Source organism: Schistocerca nitens, chromosome 8, assembly GCF_023898315.1.
Source record: "Schistocerca nitens isolate TAMUIC-IGC-003100 chromosome 8, iqSchNite1.1, whole genome shotgun sequence".
Lineage (NCBI taxonomy): Eukaryota > Metazoa > Arthropoda > Insecta > Orthoptera > Acrididae > Schistocerca > Schistocerca nitens.
In genome coordinates, this window is record NC_064621.1 from 44307541 (window position 1) to 44326000 (window position 18460).

The following is an 18460-nucleotide window of genomic DNA, read 5'->3' on the forward strand; positions in this document are numbered from 1 at the left end:
ATTGCATTGGGATTGAATACAGCTGGCACCTTGCCGACTTATGCATAATCAAGTAACGTTGCAGGCTGCTGTTCTTGGAACCTGTCCTTGAGTCCCGTAGTTGTTTCCGATGCACCGCTGCATGTTTACTTGTAACCTTGGACCTACACAGTGACGATGAAACACAGAAATTGCATCGGGATTCAATACAGCTGGCACCATGCCGACTTATGCCAAGACAAGTAACGTTGCACACTGCTGTTCTTGGAAGCAGTCCTTGGAGTCCTGTAGTTGTTTCCGATGCACCGCTGCATGTTTAGTTGCAGCCTTGGACCTTCACACTGACGACGAAACACAGAAACTGCATCGGGATTGAATACAGCTGGCACCATGCCGACTTATGCCAAGTCAAGTAACGTTGCACACTGCTGTTCTTGGAACCAGTCCTTGGAGTCCCGTAGTTGTTTCCGATGCACCGCTGCATGTTTACTTGTAACCTTGGACCTTCACAGTGACGATGAAACACAGAAATTGCATCGGGATTGAATACAGCTTGCACCATGCCAACGTCTGCAAAGTGAAGTAACGTTGCACACTGATTTTCTTGGAAGCAGTCCTTGGAGTCCCGTAGTTGTTTCCGATGCACCGCTGCATGTTTACGTGTAACCTTGGACCTTCACACTGACGATGAAACACAGAAATTGCGTCGGGATTGAATACAGCTGTCACCATGCCGACGTCTGCAAAGTCAAGTAACGTTGCACACTGCTGTTCTTGGAACCAATCCTTGGAGTCCCGTTGTTGTTTCCGATGTACCGCTGCATGTTTACTTGTAACGTTGGACCTTCAAAGTGACGATGAAACACAGAAATTGCATCGGGAATGAATACAGCTAGCACCATTCCGACGTCTGCAAAGTCAAGTAACGTTGCACACTGCTGTTCTTGGAACCAGTCCTTGGAGTCACGTAGTTGTTTCCGATGCACCACTGCACGTTTAATTGTAACCTTGGACCTTTCCACTGACGATGAAACACAGATGTTGCATTGGGGTTGAATACAGCTGACACCATGCCAACTTATGCAAAGTCAAGAAACGTTGCACACTGCTGTTCTTGGAACCAGTCCTTGGAGTCCCGTAGTTGTTTCCGATGCACCGCTGCATGTTGACTTGTAACCTTGGACCTTCACAGTGACGATGAAACACAGAAATTGTATCGGGGCCGACGTCTGCAAAGTCAAGTAACGTTGCACACTGCTGTTCTTGGAACCAGTCCTTGGAGTCCCGTACTTGTTTCCGATGCACCGCAGCATGTTTACCTATAACCTTGGTCGTTCACACTGACGATGAAACACAGAAATTGCATTGGGATTGAATACAGCTGGCACCTTGCCGACTTATGCATAATCAAGTAACGTTGCAGGCTGCTGTTCTTGGAACCTGTCCTTGGAGTCCCGTAGTTGTTTCCGATGCACCGCTGCATGTTTACTTGTAACCTTGGACCTTCACAGTGACGATGAAACACAGAAATTGCATCGGGATTGAATACAGCTGGAACCACGCCCACGTCTGCAAAGTCAATTAACGTTGCATACTGATATTCTAGGAACCAGTCCATGGAGTCCCGTAGTTGTTTTCGATGCACCGCTGCATGTTTACTTGTAACCTTGGACCTTCACACTGACGATGTAACACAGAAATTGCATCGGGATTGAATACAGCTGGCACCATGCCGACGACTGCAAAGTCAAGTAACGATGCACACTGCTGTTCTTGGAACCAGTCCTTGGAGTCCCGTAGTTGTTTCCGATGCAACCGCTGCATGTTTACTTGTAACCTTGGACCTTCACACTGACGATGAAACACAGAAATTGCATTGGGATTGAATACAGCTGGCACCATGCCAACTTATGCAAAGCCAAGAAACGTTGCACACTGCTGTTCTTGGAACCAGTCCTTGGAGTCCCGTAGTTGTTTCCGATGCACCGATGCATGTTTACTTGTAACCTTGGACCTTCACACTGACGATGTAACACAGGAATTGCATCGGGATTGAATACAGGTGGCACCCTGCCGACATCTGCAAAGTCAAGTAACGTTGCACACTGTTGTTCTTGGAACCAGACCTTGGAGTCCCGTAGTTGTTTCCGATGCACCGCTCCATGTTTACTTGTAACCTTGGACCTTCACACTAAAGATGAAACACAGAAATTGCATCGAGATTCAATACAGCTGGCACCATGCCGACTTATGCCAAGACAAGTAACGTTGCACACTGCTGTACTTGGAACCAGTCCTTGGAGTCCTGTAGTTGTTTCCGATGCACCGCTGCATGTTTACTTGCAGCCTTGGACCTTCACACTGACGACGAAACACAGAAATTGCATCGGGATTGAATACAGCTGGCACCATGCCGACTTATGCCAAGTCAAGTAACGTTGCACACTGCTGTTCTTGGAACCAGTCCTTGGAGTGCCGTAGTTGTTTCCGATGCACCACTGCACGTTTACTTGTAACCTTGGACCTTTCCACTGACGATGAAACACAGAAATTGCATTGGGATTGAATACAGCTGGCACCATGCCAACTTATGCAAAGCCAAGAAACGTTGCACACTGCTGTTCTTGGAACCAGTCCTTGGAGTCCCGTAGTTGTTTCCGATGCACCGCTGCATGTTTACTTGTAACCTTGGACCTTCACAGTGACGATGAAACACAGAAATTGCATCGGGATTGAATACAGCTGTCACCATGCCAACGTCTGCAAAGTCAAGTAACGTTGCACACTGCTGTTCTTGGAACCAGTTCTTAGAGTCCCGGAGTTGTTTCCGATGCACCGCTGCATGTTTACTTGTAACCTTGGACCTTCACACTGACGATGAAACACTGAAATTGCATCAGGATTGAATACAGCTGGCACCATGCCGACGTCTGCAAAGTCAAGTAACGTTGCACACTGCTGTTCTTGGAAGCAGTCCTTGGAGTCCCATAGTTGGTTCCGATGCACCGCTGCATGTTTACTTGTAACCTTGGAATTTCACACTGACGATGTAACACATAATTTGCATCGGGATTGAATACAGCTGGCACCATGACGACGTCTGGAAAGTCAAGTAACGTTGCACACTGCTGTTCTTGGAACCAGTCCTTGGAGTCCCGTAGTTGTTTCCGATGCACTGCTGCATGTTTACTTGTAATCTTGGACCTTCACACTGACGATGAAACACAGAATTTGCATCGGGATTGAATACAGCTGTCACCATGCCGACGTCTGCAAAGTGAATTAACGTTGCACACTGCTGTTCTTGGAACCAGTCCTTGGAGTCCCGTAGTTGTTTCCGATGCACCGCTGCATGTTTACTTGTAACCTTGGACCTTCACACTGACGATGGAACACAGAAATTGCATCGGGACTGAATACACTTTGCACCATGACGACGTCTGCAAAGTCAAGCAACGTTGCACACTGCTGTTCTTGGAACCAGTCCTTGGAGTCCCGTAGTTGTTTCCGATGCACTGCTGCATGTTTACATGTAATCTTGGACCTTCACACTGACGATGAAACACAGAAATTGCATCGGGATTGAATACAGCTGGCACCATGCCGACTTATGCAAAGCCAAGTAACGTTCCACACTGCTGTTCTTGGAACCAGTCCTTGGAGTCCCGTAGTTGTTTCTGATGCACCGCTGCAGGTTTACTTGTAACCTTGGACCTTCACACTGACAATGGAACACAGAAATTGCATCGGGAGTGAATACAGCTGGCAACATGCCGACGTCTGCAAAGTCAAGTAACGTTGCACACTGCTCTCCTTGGAACCAGTCCTTGGTGTCCCGTAGTTGATTACGATGCACCGCTGCATGTTTACTTGTAACCTTGGACCTTCACAGTGACGATGAAACACAGAAATTGCATTGGGAATGAATACAGCTGGCACCATGACGACTTATGCAAAAACAAGTACCGTTGCACACTGCTGTTCTTGGAACCAGTCCTTGGAGTCCTGTAGTTCTTTCCGATGCACCGCTGCAAGTTTACTTGTAACCTTGGACCTTCACACTGACGATGAAACACAGAAATTGCATCGGGATTGAATACAGCTGGCACCATGCCGACTTATGCCAAGTTAAGTAACGTTGCGCACTGCTGTTCTTGGAACCAGTCCTTGGAATCCCGTAGTTGTTTCCGATGCACCGCTGCATATTTACTTGTAACCTTTGACCTTCACAGTGACGATGAAACACAGAAATTGCATCGGGGCCGACGTCTGCAAAGTCAAGTAACGTTGCACACTGCTGTTCTTGGAACCAGTCTTTGGAGTCCCGAAGTTGTTTCTGATGCACCGCTGCAAGTTTACTTGTAACCTTGGACCTTCACACTGACGATGAAACACAGAATTTGCATTGGGGTTGAATAGAGCTGGCACCATGCCGACTTATGCAAAGTCAAGTAACGTTGCACACTGCTGTTCTTGGAAACAGTCCTTGGAGTCCCGTAGTTGTTTCTGATGCACCGCTGCATGTTTGCACGTTTGCGTAACCTTGGACCTTCACACTGACGATGAAACACAAAAATTGCATAGGGATGGAATACAGCTGGCACCATGCCGACGTCTGCAAAGTCAAGTAACGTTGTACAATGCTGTTCTTGGAACCAGTCCTTGGACTCCCGTAGTTGTTTTCGATGCACCGCTGCATGTTTACTTGTAACCTTGGAATTTCACACTGACGATGATAACACAGAAATTGCATCGGGACTGAATACAGCTGGCACCATGCCGACGTCTGCAAAGTCAAGTAACGTTGCTGACTGCAGTTCTTGGAACCAGTCCTTGGAGTCCCGTAGTTGTTTCCCATGCACCGCTGTAAGTTTACTTGTAACCTTGGACCTTCACACTGACGATGAAACACAGAAATTGGATCGGGATTGAATACACATGGCACCATGCCGACGTCTGCAAAGTCGAGTAACGGTGCACACTGCTGTTCTTGGAACCAGTCCTTGGAGTCTCGTAGTTGTTTCCGATGCACCGCTGCATGTTTACTTGTAACCTTATACCTTCACTCTGACGATGAAACAATGAAATTGCATCGGGGTTGAATACAGCTGGCACCATGCCGACGTCTGCAAAGTGAAATAACGCTGCACACTGCTGTTCTTGGAAGCAGTCCTTGGAGTCCCGTAGTTTGTTCCGATGCACCGCTGCATGTTTACTTGTAACCTTGGAATTTCACACTGACGATGTAACACATAAATTGCATCGGGATTGAATACAGCTGGCACCATGCCGACGTCTGCAAAGTCAAGTAACGCTGCACACTGCTTTTCTATGAACCAGTCCTTGGAGTCCCGTAGTTGTTTCTGATGCACCGCTGCATGTTTACTTGTAACCTTGGACCTTCACACTGACGATGAAACACAGAAATTCCATCGGGATTGAATACAGCTGTCACCATGCCGACGTCTGCAAAGTCAAGTAACGTTGCACACTGCTGTTCTTGGAACCAGTCCTTGGTGTCCGTTAGTTGTTTCCGATGCACCGCTGCATGTTTACTTGTAACCTTGGACCTTCACAGTGACGATGAAACACAGAAATTGCATCGGGGCCGACGTCTGCAAAGTCAAGTAACGTTGCACACTGCTGTTCTTGGAACCAGTCCTTGGAGTCCCGTAGTTGTTCCGATGCACCACTCCATGTTTACTTGTAACCTTGGACCTTCACACTGACGATGGAACATAGAAATTGCATTGGGATTAAATACACTTTGCACCATGCCGACGTCTGAAAAGTCAAGTAACGTTGCACACTGCTGTTCCTGGAACCAGTCCTTGGAGTCCCGGAGTTGTTTCCGATGCACCGCTGCATGTTTACTTGTAAACTTGGAATTTGACACTGACGATGTAACACAGATATTGCTTCGGGAATGAATACAGCTGGCATTATGCCGACGTTTGCAAAGTGAAGTAACACAGGAGACTGCAGTTCTTGGAACCAGTCCTTGGAGTCCCGTAGTTGTTTCCGATGCATCGCTGCATGTTTAGTTGTAACCTTGGACCTTCACACTGACGATGAAACACAGAAATTGCGTCGGGATTGAATACAGCTGTCACCATGCTAAAGTCTGCAAAGTCAAGTAACGTTGCACACTGCTGTTCTTGGAACCAATCCTTGGAGTCCCGTAGTTGTTTACGATGCACCGCTGCATGTTTACTTGTAACGTTGGACCTTCAAAGTGACGGTGAAACACAGAAATTGCATCGGGATTGAATACAGCTAGCACCATTCCGACGTCTGCAAAGTCAAGTAACGTTGCACACTGCTGTTCTTGGAACCAGTCCTTGGAGTCCCGTAGTTGTTTCCGATGCACCACTGCACGTTTACTTGTAACCTTGGACCTTTCCACTGACGATGAAACACAGAAATTGCATTGGGATTGAATACAGCTGGCACCATGCCAACTTATGCAAAGTCAAGAAACGTTGCACACTGCTGTTCTTGCAACCAGTCCTTGGAGTCCCGTAGTTGTTTCCGATGCACCGCTGCATGTTTACTTGTAACCTTGGACCTTCACACTGACGATGAAACACAGAAATTGCATCGGGATTGAATACGCCTGTCACCTTGCCAACGTCTGCAAAGTCAAGTAACGTTGCACACTGCTGTTCTTGGAACCAGTTCTTGGAGTCCCGGAGTTGTTTCCGATGCACCGCTGCATGTTTACTTGTAACCTTGGACCTTCACACTGAAGATGAAACATTGAAATTGCATCGGGATTGAATACAGCTGGGACCATGCCGACGTCTGCAAAGACAAGTAACGTTGTACACTGCTGTTCTTGGAACCAGTCCTTGGAGTCCCGTAGTTGTTTCCGATGCACCGTAGAATGTTTACTTGTAACCTTGAACCTTCACACTGACGATGAAACACAGAAATTGCATCGGGATTGAATACACATGGCACCATGGCGGCGTCTGCAAAGTCAAGTAACGTTGCACACTGCTCTTCTTGGAACCAGTCCTTGGAGTCTCGTAGTTGTTTCAGATGCACCGCTGCATGTTTACTTGTAACCTTATACCTTCACTCTGACGATGAAACACTGAAATTGCATCGGGGTTGAATACAGCTGGCACCATGCCGACGTCTGCAAAGTCAAGTAAGGCTGCACACTGCTGTTCTTGGAAGCAGTCCTTGGAGTCCCTTAGTTGGTTCCGATGCACCGCTGCATGTTTACTTGTAACCTTGGAATTTCACACTGACGATGTAACACATAAATTGCATCGGGATTGAATACAGCTGTCACCATTCCGACGTCTGCAAAGTCAAGTAACGTTGCACACTGCTGTTCTTGGAACCAGTCCTTGGAGTCCCGTAGTTGTTTCCGATGCACCGCTGCATGTTCACTTGTAACCTTGGACCTTCACACTGACGATGAAACACAGAAATTGCATCGGGATTGAATACAGCTGTCACCATGCCAACGCCTGCAAAGTCAAGTAACGTTGCACACTGCTGTTCTTGGAACCAGTCCTTGGAGTCCCGTTGTTGTTTCCGATGCACCGCTGCATGTTTACTTGTAACCTTGGACCTTCACACTGATGATGGAACACAGAAATTGCATCGGAACTTAATACACTTTGCACCATGCCGACGTCTGCAAAGTCAAGTAACGTTGCACACTGCTGTTCTTGAAACCAGTCCTTGGAGTCGCATAGTTATTTCTGATGCACCGCTGCATGTTTACTTGTAACCTTGGACCTTCACACTGACGATGGAACACAGAAATTGCATCGGGATTGAATACAGCTGGCACCATGCCGACGTCTGCATAGTCTAGTAAGGCTGCACACTGCTGTTCTTGGAAGCAGTCCTTGGAGTCCCTTAGTTGGTTCCGATGCACCGCAGCATGTTTACTTATAACCGTGGTCTTTCACAGTGACGATGAAACACAGAAATTGCATTGGGAATGAATACAGCTGGCACCATGACGACTTATGCAAAAACAAGTACCGTTGCACACTGCTGTTCTTGGAACCAGTCCTTGGAGTCCCGTTGTTGTTTCCGATGCACCGCTGCATGTTTACTTGTAACCTTGGACCTTCACACTGATGATGGAACACAGAAATTGCATCGGAACTTAATACACTTTGCACCATGCCGACGTCTGCATAGTCTAGTAACGTTGCACACTGCTGTTCTTGGAACCAGTCCTTGGAGTCCCGTAGTTGTTTTCGATGCACCGCTTTATGTTTACTTGTAACCTTGGAATTTCACACTGACGATGTTAACACAGAAATTGCATCGGGATTGAATACAGCTGGCACCATGCCGACGTCTGCAAAGTCAAGTAACGTTGCACACTGCTGTTCTTGGAACCAGTCCCTGGAGTCCCGTAGTTGTTTCCGATGCACCGCAGCATGTTTGCTTGTAACCTTGGACCTTCACAGTGACGATGAAACACAGAAATTTCATTGGGATTGAATACAGCTGGCACCATGCCGACTTATGCAAAAACAAGTAATGTTGCACACTGCTGTTCTTGGAACCAGTCCTTGGAGTCCCGTAGTTGTTTCCGATGCACCGCTGCATGTTTGCACGTTTGCGTAACCTTGGACCTTCACACTGACGATGAAACACAGAAATTGCATCGGGATTGAATACAGCTGGCACCATGCCGACTTATGCCAAGTCAAGTAACGTTGCACACTGCTGTTATTGGAACCAGTCCTTGGTGTCCCTTAGTTGTTTCCGATGCACCGCTGCATGTTTACTTGTAACCTTGGACCTTCACAGTGACGATGAAACACAGAAATTGCATCGGGGCCGACGTCTGCAAAGTCAAGTAACGTTGCACACTGCTGTTATTGGAACCAGTCCTTGGTGTCCCTTAGTTGTTTCCGATGCACCGCTGCATGTTTACTTGTAACCTTGGACCTTCACACTGACGATGGAACATAGAAATTGCACTGGGATTAAATACACTTTGCACCATGCCGACGTCTGAAAAGTCAAGTAACGTTGCACACTGCTGTTCCTGGAACCAGTCCTTGGAGTCCCGGAGTTGTTTCCGATGCACCGCTGCATGTTTACTTGTTAACTTGGAATTTCACACTGACGATGTAACACAGAAATTGCTTCGGGAATGAATACAGCTGGCATTATGCCGACGTTTGCAAAGTGAAGTAACGCAGGAGACTGCAGTTCTTTGAACCAGTCCTTGGAGTCCCGTAGTTGTTTCCGATTCACCGCTGCATGTTTAGTTGTAACCTTGGACCGTCACACTGACGATGAAACAGAGAAATTGCTTCGGGATTGAATACAGCTGTCACCATGCCAACGTCTGCAAAGTCAAGTAACGTTGCACACTGCTGTTCTTGGAACCAATCCTTGGAGTCCCGTAGTTGTTTCCGATGCACCGCTGCATGTTTACTTGTAACGTTGGACCTTCAAAGTGACGGTGAAACACAGAAATTGCATCGGGATTGAATACAGCCAGCACCATTCCGACGTCTGCAAAGTCAAGTAACGTTGCACACTGCTGTTCTTGGAACCAGTCCTTGGAGTCCCGTAGTTGTTTCCGATGCACCACTGCACGTTTACTTGTAACCTTGGACCTTTCCACTGACGATGAAACACAGAAATATCATTGGGATTGAATACAGCTGGCACCATGCCAACTTATGCAAAGTCAAGAAACGTTGCACTCCGCTGTTTTTGGAACCAGTTCTTGGAGTCCCGGAGTTGTTTCCGATGCACCGCTGCATGTTTACTTGTAACCTTGGACCTTCACACTGACGATGAAACACAGAAATTGCATCGGGATTGAATACGCCTGTCACCTTGCCAACGTCTGCAAAGTCAAGTAACGTTGCACACTGCTGTTCTTGGAACCAGTTCTTGGAGTCCCGGAGTTGTTTCTGATGCACCGCTGCATGTTTACTTGTAACCTTGGACCTTCACACTGACGATGAAACACAGAAATTGCATCGGGATTGAATACACATGGCACCATGGCGACGTCTGCAAAGTCAAGTAACGTTGCACACTGCTCTTCTTGGAACCAGTCCTTGGAGTCTCGTAGTTGTTTCAGATGCACCGCTGCATGTTTACTTGTAACCTTATACCTTCACTCTGACGATGAAACACTGAAATTGCATCGGGGTTGAATACAGCTGGCACCATGCCGACGACTGCAAAGTCAAGTAACGTTGCACACTGCTGTTCTTGGAACCAGTCCTTGGAGTCCCGTAGTTGTTTCCGATGCACCGCTGCATGTTTACTTGTAACCTTGGACCTTCACACTGACGATGAAACACAGAAATTGCATCAGGATTGAATACAGCTGTCACTATGCCAACGCCTGCAAAGTCAAGTAACGTTGCACGCTGCTGTACTTGGAACCAGTCCTTGGAGTCCCGTAGTTGTTTCCGATGCACCGCTGCATGTTTACTTGTAACCTTGGACCTTCACACTGACGATGGAACACAGAAATTGCATCGTGACTGAATACACTTTGCACCATGCCGACGTCTGCAAAGTCAAGTAACGTTGCACACTGCTGTTCTTGGAACCAGTCCTTGGAGTCCGTAGTAGTTTCCGATGCACCGCAGCATGTTTACTTATAACCTTGGTCTTTCACAGTGACGATGAAACACAGAAATTGCATTGGGAATGAATACAGCTGGCACCATGACGACTTATGCAAAGCCAAGTAACGTTGCACACTGCTGTTCTTGGAACCAGTCCTTGGAGTCCCGTAGTTGTTTCCGATGCACCAATGCATGTTTACTTGTAACTTTGGACCTTTACACTGACGATGGAACACAGAAATTGCATCGGGATTGAATACACTTTGCACCATGCCGACGTCTGCAAAGTCAAGTAACGTTGCACACTGCTGTTCTTGGAACCAGTCCTTGGCGTCCCGTAGTTGTTTCCAATGCACCGCTGCATGTTTACTTGTAACCTTGGACCTTCAAAGTGACGATGAAACACAGAAATTGCATCGGGATTGAATACAGCTGGCACCATGCTGACGTCTGCAAAGTCAAGTAACGTTGCACACTGCTGTTCTTGGAAGCAGTCCTCGGAGTCCCGTAGTTGTTTCCGATGCACCGCTGCATGTTTACTAGTAACCTTGGACCTTCACACTGACGATGAGACACAGAAATTGCATCGGGATTGAATACAGCTCGCACCATGCCGACTTATGCAAAGCCAAGTAACGTTGCACACTGCTGTTCTTAGAACCAGTCCTTGGAGTCACGTAGTTGTTTCTGATGCACCGCTGCATGTTTACTTGTAACCTTGGACCTTCACACTGACGATGAAACACAGAAATTGCATTGGGATTGAATACAGCTGGCACCATGCCGACTTATGCAAAAACAAGTAATGTTGCACACTGCTGTTCTTGGAACCAGTCCTTGGAGTCCCGTAGTTATTTCCGATGCACCGCTGCATGTCTGCACGTTTGCGTACCCTTGGACCTTCACACTGACGATGAAACACAGAAATTGCATCGGGACTGAATACAGCTGGCACCATGCCGACTTATGCCAAGTCAAGTAACGTTGCACACTGCTGTTATTGGAAGCAGTCCTTGGTGCCCCTTAGTTGTTTCCGATGCAAAGCTGCATGTTTACTTGTAACCTTGGACCTTCACAGTGACGATGAAACACAGAAATTGCATCGGGGCCGACGTCTGCAAAGTCAAGTAACGTTGCACACTGCTGTTCTTGGAACCAGTCCCTGGAGTCCCATAGTTGTTTCCGATGCACCGCTGCATGTTTACTTCTAACCTTGGACCTTCACACTGACGATGAAACACAGAAACTGCATTGGGATTGAATACAGCTGGCACCATGCCAACTTATGCAAAGTCAAGTAAAGTTGCACACTGCTGTTCTTGGAACCAGTCCTTGGAGTCCCGTAGTTGTTTCCGATGCACCGCTGCAAGTTTACTTGTAACCTTGGACCTTCACACTGACGATGGAACATAGAAATTGCACTGGGATTAAATAAACTTTGCACCATGCCGACGTCTGAAAAGTCAAGTAACGTTGCACACTGCTGTTCTTGGAACCAGTCCTTGGAGTCCCGGAGTTGTCTCCGATGCACCGCTGCATGTTTACTTGTAAACTTGGAATTTCACACTGACGATGTAACACAGAAGTTGCATCGGGAATGAATACAGCTGGCATTATGCCGACGTCTGCAAAGTGAATTAACGCAGGAGACTGCAGTTCTTGGAACCAGTCCTTGGAGTCCCGTAGTTGTTTCCGATGCACCGCTGCATGTTTTGTTGTAACCTTGGACCTTCACACTGACGATGAAACACAGAAATTGCATCGGGATTGAATACAGCTGGCACCATGCCGACGTCTGCAAAGTCAAGTAACGTTGCACACTGCTGTCCTTGGAACCAGTCCTTGGAGTCCCGTGGTTGTTTCCGATGCACCGCTGCCTGTTTACTTGTAAACTTGGACCTTCACACTGAAGATGAAACACAGAAATTGCATCGGGATTGAATACAGCTGGCACCATGCTGACGTCTGCAAAGTCAATTAACGTTGCACACTGATGGTCTTGGAACCAGTCCTTGGAGTCCCGTAGTTGTTTCCGATGCACCGCTGCATGTTTACTTGTAACCTCGGACCTTCACACTAAAGATGAAACACAGAAATTACATCGGGATTGAATACAGCTGATACCATGCCGACGTCCTCAAAGACAAGTACCGTTGCACACTGCTGTTCTTGGTACTAGTCCTTGGAGTCCCGTAGTTGTTTTCGATGCACCGCTGCATGTTTACCTGTAACCATGGAATTTCACACTGACGAAGTTAACACAGAAATTGCATCGGGATTGAATACAGCTGGCACCATGACGACTTATGCAAAAAACAAGTACCGTTGCACACTGCTGTTCTTGGAACCAGTCCTTGGAGTCCCGTAGTTCATTCCAATGCACCGCTGCATGTTTGCACGTTTGCGTAACCTTGGACCTTCACACTGACGATGAAACACAGTAATTGCATCGGTATTGAATACAGCTGGCACCATGCCGACGTCTGCATAGTCTAGTAACGTTGCACACTGCTGTTCTTGGAACCAGTCCTTGGAGTCCCGTAGTTGTTTTCGATGCACCGCTGCGTGGTTACTTGTAACCTTGGAATTTCACACTGACGATGTAAACACAGAAATTGCATCGGGATTGAATACAGCTGGCACCATGCCGACGTCTGCAAAGTCAAGTAACGTTGCAGACTGCAGTTCTTGGAACCAGTCCTTGGAGTCCCGTAGTTGTTTCCCATGCACAGCTGTATGTTTACTTGTAACCTTGGACCTTCACACTGACGATGGAACACAGAAATTGCATCGGCATTGAATACACATGGCACCATGCCGACGTCTGCAAAGTCAAGTAACGTTACACACTGCTGTTCTTGGAACCAGTCCTTGGATTCTCGTAGTTGTTTCCGATGCACCGCTGCATGTTTACTTGTAATCTTATACCTTCACTCTGACGATGAAACACTGAAATTGCATCGGGGTTGAATACAGCTTGCACCATGCCGACGTCTGCAAAGTCAAGTAACGCTGCACACTGCTGTTCTTGGAAGCAGTCCTTGGAGTCCCGTAGTTGGTTCCGATGCAACGCTGCATGTTTACTTGTAACCTTGGAATTTCACACTGACGATGTAACACATAAATTGCATCGGGATTGAATACAGCTGGCACCATGCCGACGTCTGCAAAGTCAAGTAACGCTGCACACTGCTGTTCTTGGAACCAGTCCTTGGAGTCCCGTAGTTGTTTCCGATGCACCGCTGCATGTTTACTTGTAACCTTAGACCTTCACACTGACGATGAAACACAGAAATTGCATCGGGATTGAAAACAGATGTCACCATGCCGACGTCTGCAAAGTCAAGTAACGTTGCACACTGCTGTTCTTGGAACCAGTCCTTGGAGTCCCGTAGTTGTTTCCGATGCACCGCTGTATGTTTACTTGTAATCTTGGACCTTCACACTGACGATGGAACACAGAAATTGCATCGGGATTGAATACACTTTGCACCATGCCGACGTCTGCAAAGTCAAGTAACGTTGCACACTGCTGTTCTTGGAAGCAGTCCTCGGAGTCCCGTAGTTGTTTCCGATGCACCGCTGCATGTTTACTAGTAACCTTGGACCTTCACACTGACGATGAAACACAGAAATTGCATCGGGATTGAATACAGCTGGCACCATGCCGACTTATGCAAAGCCAAGTAACGTTGCACACTGCTGTTCTTGGAACCAGTCCTTGGAGTCGCGTAGTTGTTTCTGATGCACCGCTGCATGTTTACTTGTAACCTTGGACCTTCACACTGACGATGAAACACAGAAATTGCATCGGGATAGAATACACGTGGCACCATGCCGACGTCTGCAATGTCAAGTAACGTTGCACACTGCTGTCCTTGGAACCAGTCCTTGGAGTCCCGTAGTTGATTGCGATGCCCAGCTGCATGTTTACTTGTAACCTTGTACCATCACAGTGAGGATGAAACATGGAAATTGCATCGGGACTGAATACAGGTGGCACCATGCCGACGTCTGCAAAGTCAAGTAACGTTGCACACTGCTGTTCGTGGAACCAGCCCTTGGAGTCCGTAGTTGTTTCCGATGCACCGCAGCATGTTTACTTGTAAACTTGGACCATCACAGTGACGATGAAACACAGAAATTGCATTGGGATTGAATACAGCTGGCACCATGCCGACTTATGCCAAGTCAAGTAACGTTGCACACTGCTGTTCTTGGAACCAGTCCTTGGTGTCCCTTAGTTGTTTCCGATGCACCGCTGCATGTTTACTTGTAACCTTGGACCTTCACAGTGACGATGAAACACAGAAATTGCATCGGGGCCGACGTCTGCAAAGTCAAGTTACGTTGCACACTGCTGTTCTTGGAACCAGTCCTTGGAATCCCGTAGTTGTTTTCGATGCACCGCTGCATGTTTACTTGTAACCTTGGATCTTCACACTGACGATGAAACACAGAAATTGCATTGGGGTTGAATACAGCTGGCACGATGCCAACTTATGAAAAGTCAAGTAGCGTTGCACACTGCTGTTCTTGGAACCAGTCCTTGGAGTCCCGTAGTTGTTTCCGATGCACCGCTGCATGTTTACTTGTAAACTTTTACCTTCACACTGACGATGAAACACAGAAATTGCATCGGGATTGAATACAGCTGTCACCATGCCGGCGTCTGCAAAGTCAAGTAACGTTGCACACTGCTGATCTTGGAACCAGTCCTTGGAGTCGTGTAGTTGTTTCCGATGCACCGCTGCATGTTTACTTGTAACCTTGGACCTTCACACTGACGATGGAACATAGAAATTGCACTGGGATTAAATACACTTTGCACCATGCCGACGTCTGAAAAGTCAAGTAACGTTGCACACTGCTGTCCTTGGAACCAGTCCTTGGAGTCCCGTGGTTGTTTCCGATGCACCGCTGCATGTTTACTTGTAACCTTGGATCTTCACACTGACGATGAAACACAGAAATTGCATCGGGATTGAATACAGCTGGCACCATACTGACGTCTGCAAAGTCAATTAACGTTGCACACTGATGGTCTTGGAACCAGTCCTTGGAGTCCTGTAGTTGTTTCCGATGCACCGCTGCATGTTTACTTGTAACCTTAGACCTTCACACTGAAGATGAAACACAGAAATTGCATCGGGATTGAATACAGCTGGCACCATGGCGACGTCTGCAAAGTGAAGTAACGTTGAACACTGCTGTTCTTCGAACCAGTCCTTGGAGTCCCGTAGTTGTTTCCGATGCACCGCTGAATGTTTACTTGTAACCTTGGACCATCACACTGACGATGAGACACAGAAATTGCATCGGGATTGAATACACATGGCACCATGCCCACGTCTGCAAAGTCAAGTAACATTGCACACTGCTGTCCTAGGAACCAGTCCTTGGAGTCCCGTAGCTGATTCCGATACACCGCTGCATGTTTACTTGTAACCTTGTACCTTCACAGTGTCGGTGAAACACAGAAATTGCATCGGGATTGAATAGAGCTGGCACCATGCCGACGTCTGCAAAGTCATGTAACGTTGGACACTGCTGTTCTTGTAACCAGTCCTTGGAGTCCCGTAGTTGTTTTCGATGCACCGCTGCATGTTTACTTGTAACCTTGGACCTTCACAGTGACCATGAAACACAGAAATTGCATTGGGATTGAATAAAGCTGGCACCATGCTGACTTATGCAAAATCAAGTAACGTTGCACACTGCTGTTTTGGAACCAGTCCTTGGAGTCCAGTAGTTGTTTCCGATGCACCGCTGCATGTTTACTTGTAACCTGGGACCTTCACAGTGACGATGAAACACAGACATTGCATAGGGATTGAATACACCTGGCACCATGACGACTTATGCGAAGCCAAGTAACGTTGCACACTGCTGTTCTTGGAACCAGTCCTTGGAGTCCCGTAGTTGTTTCCGATGCACCGCTGCATGTTTACTTTTAACCTTGGACCTTCACACTGACGATGGAACACAGAAGTTGCATCGGGATTGAATACACTTTGCACCATGCCGACGTCTCCAAAGTGAAGTAACGTTGCACACTGCTGTTCTTGGAACCAGTCGTTGGAGTCCCGTAGTTGTTTCTGATGCACCACTGCACGTTTACTTCTAACCTTGGACCTTCACAATGACGATGAATCACAGAAATTGCATTGGGATTGAATACAGCTGGCACCATGCCAACTTATGCAAAGTCAAGTAACGTTGCACACTGCTGCTCTAGGAACCAGTCCTTGGAGTCCTGTAGTTGTTTCCGATGCACCGCTGCATGTTTACTTATAAACTTGGACCTTCACAGTGACGATGAAACACAGAAATTGCATTGGGAATGAATACAGCTGGCACCATGCCGACGTCTGCAAAGTGAAGTAACGTTGCACACTGCTGTTCTTGGAACCAGTCGTTGGAGTCCCGTAGTTGTTTCTGATGCACCACTGCACGTTTACTTCTAACCTTGGACCTTCACAATGACGATGAATCACAGAAATTGCATTGGGATTGAATACAGCTGGCACCATGCCAACTTATGCAAAGTCAAGTAACGTTGCACACTGCTGCTCTAGGAACCAGTCCTTGGAGTCCCGTAGTTGTTTCCGATGCACCGCTGCATGTTTACTTATAAACTTGGACCTTCACAGTGACGATGAAACACAGAAATTGCATTGGGAATGAATACAGCTGGCACCATGCCGACGTCTGCAAAGTGAAGTAACGTTGCACACTGCTGTTCTTGGAACCAGTCCTTGGAGTCCCGTAGTTGTTTCTGATGCACCACTGCACGTTTACTTGTAATCTTGGACCTTCACACTGACGATGGAACACAGAAATTGCATCGGGATTGAATACACTTTGCACCATGCCGACGTCTGCAAAGTCAAGTAACGTTGCACACTGCTGTTCTTGGAAGCAGTCCTCGGAGTCCCGTACTTGTTTCCGATGCACCGCTGCATGTTTACTAGTAACCTTGGACCTTCACACCGACGATGAAACACAGAAATTGCATCGGGATTGAATACAGCTGGCACCAAGCCGACTTATGCAAAGCCAAGTAACGTTGCACACTGCTGTTCTTGGAACCAGTCCTTGGAGTCACGTAGTTGTTTCTGATGCACCGCTGCATGTTTACTTGTAACCTTGGACCTTCACACTGACGATGAAACACAGAAATTGTATCGGGATAGAATACACGTGGCACCATGCCGACGTCTGCAAAGTCAAGTAACGTTGCACACTGCTGTCCTTGGAACCAGTCCTTGGAGTCCCGTAGTTGATTGCGATGCACAGCTGCATGTTTACTTGTAAACTTTTACCATCACAGTGACGATGAAACCCGGAAATTGCATCGGGACTGAATACAGCTGGCACCATGCCGACGTCTGCCAAGTCAAGTAACGTTGCACACTGCTGTTCGTGGAACCAGTCCTTGGAGTCCGTAGTTGTTTCCGATGCACCGCAGCATGTTTACTTGTAAACTTGGACCATCACAGTGACGATGAAACACAGAAATTACATTGGGATTGAATACAGCTGGCACCATGCCGACTTATGCCAAGTCAAGTAACGTTGCACACTGCTGTTCTTGGAACCAGTCCTTGGTGTCCCTTAGTTGTTTCCGATGCACCGCTGCATGTTTACTTGTAACCTTGGACCTTCACAGTGACGATGAAACACAGAAATTGCATCGGGGCCGACGTCTGCAAAGTCAAGTTACGTTGCACACTGCTGATCTTGGAACCAGTCCTTGGAGTCGTGTAGTTGTTTCCGATGCACCGCTGCATGTTTACTTGTAACCTTGGACCTTCACACTGACGATGGAATATAGAAATTGCACTGGGATTAAATACACTTTGCACCATGCCGACGTCTGAAAAGTCAAG